Source organism: Ahaetulla prasina, chromosome 2 (genome assembly GCF_028640845.1).
Source record: "Ahaetulla prasina isolate Xishuangbanna chromosome 2, ASM2864084v1, whole genome shotgun sequence".
Taxonomy (NCBI): Eukaryota; Metazoa; Chordata; class Lepidosauria; order Squamata; family Colubridae; genus Ahaetulla; species Ahaetulla prasina.
In genome coordinates this window covers 84,111,310-84,117,592 of record NC_080540.1, presented here as the reverse complement: position 1 = coordinate 84,117,592, position 6,283 = coordinate 84,111,310, and the positions used below count along the sequence as shown (strand labels likewise).

General features: G+C 39.6%; 1 long non-coding RNA gene across 1 annotated transcript; it reads right to left on the bottom strand.

Moving 5' to 3' along the window:
* Positions 1 to 910: 910 nt before the first annotated feature.
* Positions 911 to 5,733, bottom strand: LOC131190339 (uncharacterized). The gene is made up of 3 exons (XR_009153294.1): positions 5,554 to 5,733; positions 4,180 to 4,312; positions 911 to 1,366 (listed from the first exon to the last, which is right to left on the bottom strand). It is a non-coding gene; the product is annotated as an uncharacterized LOC131190339 (long non-coding RNA).
* Positions 5,734 to 6,283: the final 550 nt, after the last annotated feature.

Here is a 6,283-nt window from a genome sequence, read left to right as displayed (position 1 = left end):
AGCCTGTTCTACTCAGTGCAGGAATTCAAATTAAAGCACTAGTAGATAATTATCCAGCTTTAGAAGGAGACTAATCATGTCCTTTCATGATCATTAATTTTTTTATCAAATCGTTCTTGTTGGAAAGTTTTTCTTTGTTTATTCAAAATAGGCCTTCCTGCAATTGAAACCATTGTGCTGTGTCTTGAGTACTCTTGTCTAATAAAGAGTAGTTATTGACCTTCTTTTCTATGACACCACTTAGACATTTTCAAGGACTAACATATCCCCATTGGCCAGTTTTTTTGAGACTAAACATGTCTGTCCTTTCAATCTCTTCTCAAAAGATCTAGTTTCCAATCACTCGATCATCCTTATTGTTGTTCTCAGCATATGATTTCTTTTTCCTAAAGTAAAGCATTTTAACTCTGTCTTTATTCAACATCATTATGATTTTTTCAGTCCATTTTTTTAACATCTGAAGGTCATTTTGAATTTTGTTAATGATTCAGATGTGGAGACAGAGGGAAATTTGCAGATATCACAAAACTGAATAGGCTAGGTAACAGAAAATTGAAACTCCTGCCATTGCCTTCTACCAGGACATCTTGTTGAGTTTCCAGGCAACTATGGAATTCTCAGGAATCCCACTTAGCTAGCATTTAACTAGCATTCTAATCAAAATGTCTATGAGTATTTTCCCAAATGTTTTGCTGGAGTCAAGATGAATTGTACCCGCTGCATCCCTGCAATTTATTAATGAAGTTACCCAGTGAAAAATGAAATGTGATTTACTTGACTTGACTTGTTCTTAACAAATTAGTACCAATTACTAATACATGTACCATTGCAAAGAAGGATGAAATCCATCTGGTTTTGGAGATATGAATTCATTCAAAATAAGTAATTACATGGACTCTTCCTGGAACTTTTCATAGCTGCCTGATACATACCTTTATATCAGTGAAGACTAAATCAAAATTGAAATTAAGTAGTTAGCCTTTGTTATCTGTTACTTGTTGCCTTTTTTTATTATGTCTACGGAAATTCTCAATCATCCAGGTCATGGTTGTCCCAAAGGTGTTTTTTTCAAGAGGCAAATGGACTTTCTGGTTTTTCTTTGAAGACGTTTCGCTTCTCATCTAAGAAGCTTCTCCAGCTCAGAGCTCCCTGAAATGTGAGGTAATCAGCTTGAGATCATCTCAACATATATCAGACAGCTGAGCAATATAAGATCTGTAGATTTATAGATCTGGACTAAGTAAAAAAAACATGCTCATAATTAACCTATTTTTACTAATATCAATAATCCTTCTCTTCTTGATGTTAAACAGCAAGTGTGAGTGGGTGGTGCTGGATGCTTGTGTTCTTTTAAATCTCCCAAGGACTGTGGAGAGAAAAAACAATAAAGGAATCAAAGATTTCCTGCCCAAGTCGTGGGATGAAATATTCTGCAATACAGAAAAAAACCTAAACCACACAGACTTTTAACTAGAATGAGTAATGGGAGAGAAAATGGTGTTAAGAGTTCAATATTGTTTTGCAAGCTTTGCCCTGTTTACTTACAAACTTTATTTTCTAAAGCCTAAAAAAACCAACTGTGTTTTCTTTTTGCTATTTTATGTTCTTAATATATTCTAAATATTAATTATGTTTTTGTTCCAATTTCAGTCTTGGGGATAATATTCTGGTAACTAGCCTCAGAAGACCTTGGCCTCTCCAGTTTGTCTACAAGTTATTTTGTTTGAGATGTTCTTGTGGTTTTCTTTTTGTTTTTCCCAACTAACAAGGCGCTTCTTTTCTTTGGGCTTCATTCCTAGAGTTTTAGCGGAAGTGAAAGAAGAAAAATGCAGAGCAGCACATAGCAGCAGAATCACTGCATCTTGCATTGTCCTTGTTGGGTAGGGTAGATTCAGTAGTATGGAGAACCTTATTCAAGCGCAGAACTTATCTGTACTGGTTTAACATGTGCTCCATTTGACTCATAGTAATTTTTTAATGCAACCGCTCTGGCTTCTTTTACTACTTTCCAGTTTTGCTGCTCCTGCATGGATGATGCTATTCTACCTACCTAAAGTTACAAAAATAAAGGGTAGAAGTGCATTATTATGTTAAAGATGTATAGATATGTTTGCTATGATTCTAAGCTGCCCAAAGTTACCCTGTGGCTAGATGGATGGCCAACAAATTAAATGAATAAATGAATGAATGGAATAAATGGAATGAATGGAATGAATGAATGAATAAATAAATAAATAAATAAATAAGTAAATATTAGTATATAGTATAACACTCCATACTGTAGACTTATAAGTCATATGCATGCTGTTATACAATACTCCCCCAACAGTTGGTAGTAAAGAGAAAACATTGACTTTGTCAACATTCTTAAAATTTGACATAGCCTTGTACCACTTGCCAATTCAGGTGCACAGCTTGTTTTCCCCAACTGAAAATTAAGAGCTGGGGGATATCAATGATGCCATGAAAATGTCCTAGCTTATTAAAGACTTGAAGATGATAACATGCTTTTAATGTTTCACATAAATCATTTGGGATTTGAAAAACTTTCAGAGCTTGCAAGGAAGTCAGAATAAATGCTTACATGAGTGAAGCAGGGGAGAGATCGACAACAATGCTGAATTAAAATTTTGAGCATGGCTTTCTCCATTTTCCTGCCTATTGCCCTGCTCCAAATGGGAAAAACAAAATCATCTTTGTTCCTGAGCATATGCTTTTGACATTTTTTTCTTCTTGAAACCAGTGAATTATTAATAAACTAATTTCTCTTTATAGTTCAATCTTTGGAGATTTAAAATGCTCACTCAAGTGCATTGAAAAGAGAGATGCTTCAGCTCCAATCAGCTCCTGACTTTTTTAGAAATATTGGCCTTGAGATATCTTGGAGTCTTTGAAATCCATATTTTATTCAGTTGGGAATTTTTGATGACTTCAAGGTGTAGTCAGTTAATACTCCCTAATGCCCTGTTTATGTTCAGACCCTCCAGTAGTGTAGCTTCTGGGCCCTTTTTTCTTCGCTTATGAGCTAAATATATTATGAGCTAATTTTTTCCCCATTTCCCCTCTATGCCCCTTTATCATACCATCTTTTAAATTGACATTCATTGTCAGGATATCTCAGAAATACGAAATGCTAGAAAAATTAAAATAATCTCAGAACTGCAGCCATAATATCATGGTTTACTTTGGCAGCTTGTAGGAAATATTTCTAGCAAGAAAACTGTTTTGTGTTGGGGGAAAATATCTGCAGGTAATATGGAAAAGAAAAGAAAAAGGAAGGAAGGAAGGAAGGAAGGAAGGAAGGAAGGAAGGAAGGAAGGAAGGAAGGAAGGAAGGATTCCAAAATCTAAAATTTCATTCAGAATATTTATACATCTAATATTAGACATGAATGACATTCCAATGAGTTTCTCTCCCCATAGGCAGGTGGTATGTGTTCAATTCTACCACATTGAGAGCCTATATATGTTATGTTAACAGTGTGGTTTTTAACCACATCACAAAATTTATTAACTTTAAATCCTCAGCATGATGGGAGATGCCAATATCCAGTGCATGACAGCCAGAGTCCATATGGTGAAGAAGGGAGGCATGTAACCTCACCTTTCCTGATCATAGAAAAATAACCTACTGAGTTATGGCCAGAGAAAGAAAACAGAAAACAGCTTCTTCCCATCTGTTGAAGGTCTTCTAACAGAAATCAAAAATTACATTGCTTCTAGGATTTTTTTTTTTTAAAGCTAAAATTAAGTCATTTATGCTGGTTCTGAATTCAGTGTCAGAACTTTGGAAGAATGAGCAACATATCAATGTTTTAATTTAGCTAAGAAAGAAACAAATAATTCATTTCATAGCTCATTATTGAGCTGGTCGATCGAAAGGTCAGCAGTTCAGCAGTTCGAATCCCTAGTGCCATATAATGGGGTAAGCTCCCGTTACTTGTCCCAGCTTCTGCCAACCTAGCCATTCGAAAGCACGTAAAAAATGCAAGTAGAAAAATAGGGACCACTTTGGTGGGAAGGTAACAGCGTTCCGTGCACCTTTGGTGTTTAGTCATGCCGGCCACATGACCACGGAGATGTCTTCGGACAGCATTGGCTCTTCAGCTTTGAAACGGAGATGAGCACCGCCCCCTAGAATTGGGAACAACTAGCACATATGTGCAAGGGGAACCTTTACCTTTGTCAGGCCTGGAAACCATACTAGACTTTAGGGTTCCAGATGCTGCCACATTTTTCCCCTGAGGGGAAGAAGGGGGGTTGAGGGGTATGGTAACATTCTTCAAGCAGTCAAGGTCGGATGGTGTTCACATCTGCAGGAAGAGTGGCGAGAAGATATTCAAATGAACTGGGAGAACGTGGGACCATGTGACCAGCAAAGGGGTCAGGGGGGTGGGACTCTTGGGGTTTGTATAACTGGGAAAAGAATCCGGAAGTTCAGTTTTGGAATTTCACTCATCGTGTGCCAGTTTCCTCATGCTAGTAAAGAACTCTGAAAGACAATGGCTTCTGAGTTTTTTTTATGCAGAAGAGGTTTTTCTGGAACCTTGACACTATTCCAAAACTCATAACTTTCTTTTGCTTAACGGTACCCTCTCCTCCGCTCAAAGGGGCCCGTTAGGGGGGTGCTGGGCCCCAGCCTCCGCAACCTCCACAGCGGTGCAAAGACCCAGCGAAGATGGAAGGGCAGCAAGCTGAAAGCGTGGAAGTAGCACAGAAGTTTGAATCTGAGGACTTAGTTGAAATCACCTACTTCCCATCGGAAGATATGACTCAAAAACCCGAAGTGGTAGAGCCTGCTTGTCAGCTTGGTGCACGGCCCAAAGACTCCGATTCATGGGTAAGCTGTCGTTCGGGAGAAAAAATTTCCCTGGGGCGGAATGGAGAGCCCCCTCCCTCTTCTCAACCTCACTGGAGGACAGTAAAACCCGGAGAATCGGGAGAGTCACTGGATTGGGACCTGAGAAACCCCCTGAAATCCCAGTCCCTATTAGACCTCCCGGAAACTTTTGAGTGTTTGGAAGTGAGGCTCAGCTCGCCCACCTCAAGAGCCTTTAGCTCAGCCTAAATTCACCTTCCCTCCCACCAGAGAGGGAGAAATTACTGAAGCTCAAAGCCATTCCGATGAATGCAGAAGAACCTCCCTTCCCTCCTTCAGACAGCAGGGAGTTCAGGCAGCACCAGGGACTTGGGGGGAATTGCAACTCCCCCCTCCAATTGACTTTTCCCGCCAACAGAGGCCTACGCTGCCTCCTGCTGCTTCTATTCCTCCTGGTTGGGCATTTTATCCTGGACAAGGATGGATCCAATACCAATGGCAACCAGCAAGTTCAGCACCTTTCTTTCCTGGGGGCCCCAGGCCGATTTTTGCCTCGTCCACTGAAGCATTTCAAGGACGTCCTTCTCAGCAGCCAGGGGGAATTCCACCCCCCTTTACAACCCAGCAGCCAGCCACAATAGCAACGGCCCTCCCACAAATCCCTCTTCAACCTTAAGCAGGCCAGCTAAACCCACCTGCACTCCCTCACCCAGCCCCTCCCCCTTTCAAACCAACCTTTGATGGGAATCCACACCACCTGGCTTACTTTCTCAGCAGAATTGAGGCTTACGTTGAACAATATAGACATCAATACCCATCAGAAAGAAGCCTAATCAACGCCATCTCGGATGGTATGAATGTGGGAAGAAGGGGGGGTTGAGGGGTATGGTAACATTCTTCAAGCGGTCAAGGTCGGATGGTGTTCATATCTGCAGGAAGAGTGGCGAGAAGATATTCAAATGAACTGGGAGAACATGGGACCATGTGACCAGCAAAGGGGTCAGGGGGGTGGGACTCTTTGGGTTTGTATAACTGGGAAAAGAATCCGGAAGTTCAGTTTTGGAATTTCACTCATCGTGTGCCAGTTTCCTCATGCTAGTAAAGAACTTTGAAAGACAATGGCTTCTGAGGTTTTTTTATGCAGAAGAGGTTTTTCTGGAACCTTGACACCTTTACCTTTAGGCAAGTGAGTTGATACCCTCCCTCTTTTTAACAATTTCTGTTTGTTATTATTGAATATATGCACTAAGTATATTTCTAAATACAAACAGAACAGAAGCACAACAGAAGTGTTTTTCTTTTCGTATTTTTTGTGGTTTGTGTTGACTTTCATTTCATCTACAAATCTGAAAATTATTTGAAAAAAAGCTACATATAAATTAATCCAGGTTACAATAATTTTATCATACAAGCTATATTTTATAGACAAGAAAATGTTTATCAAACTTAACAATATTTGTTAGAA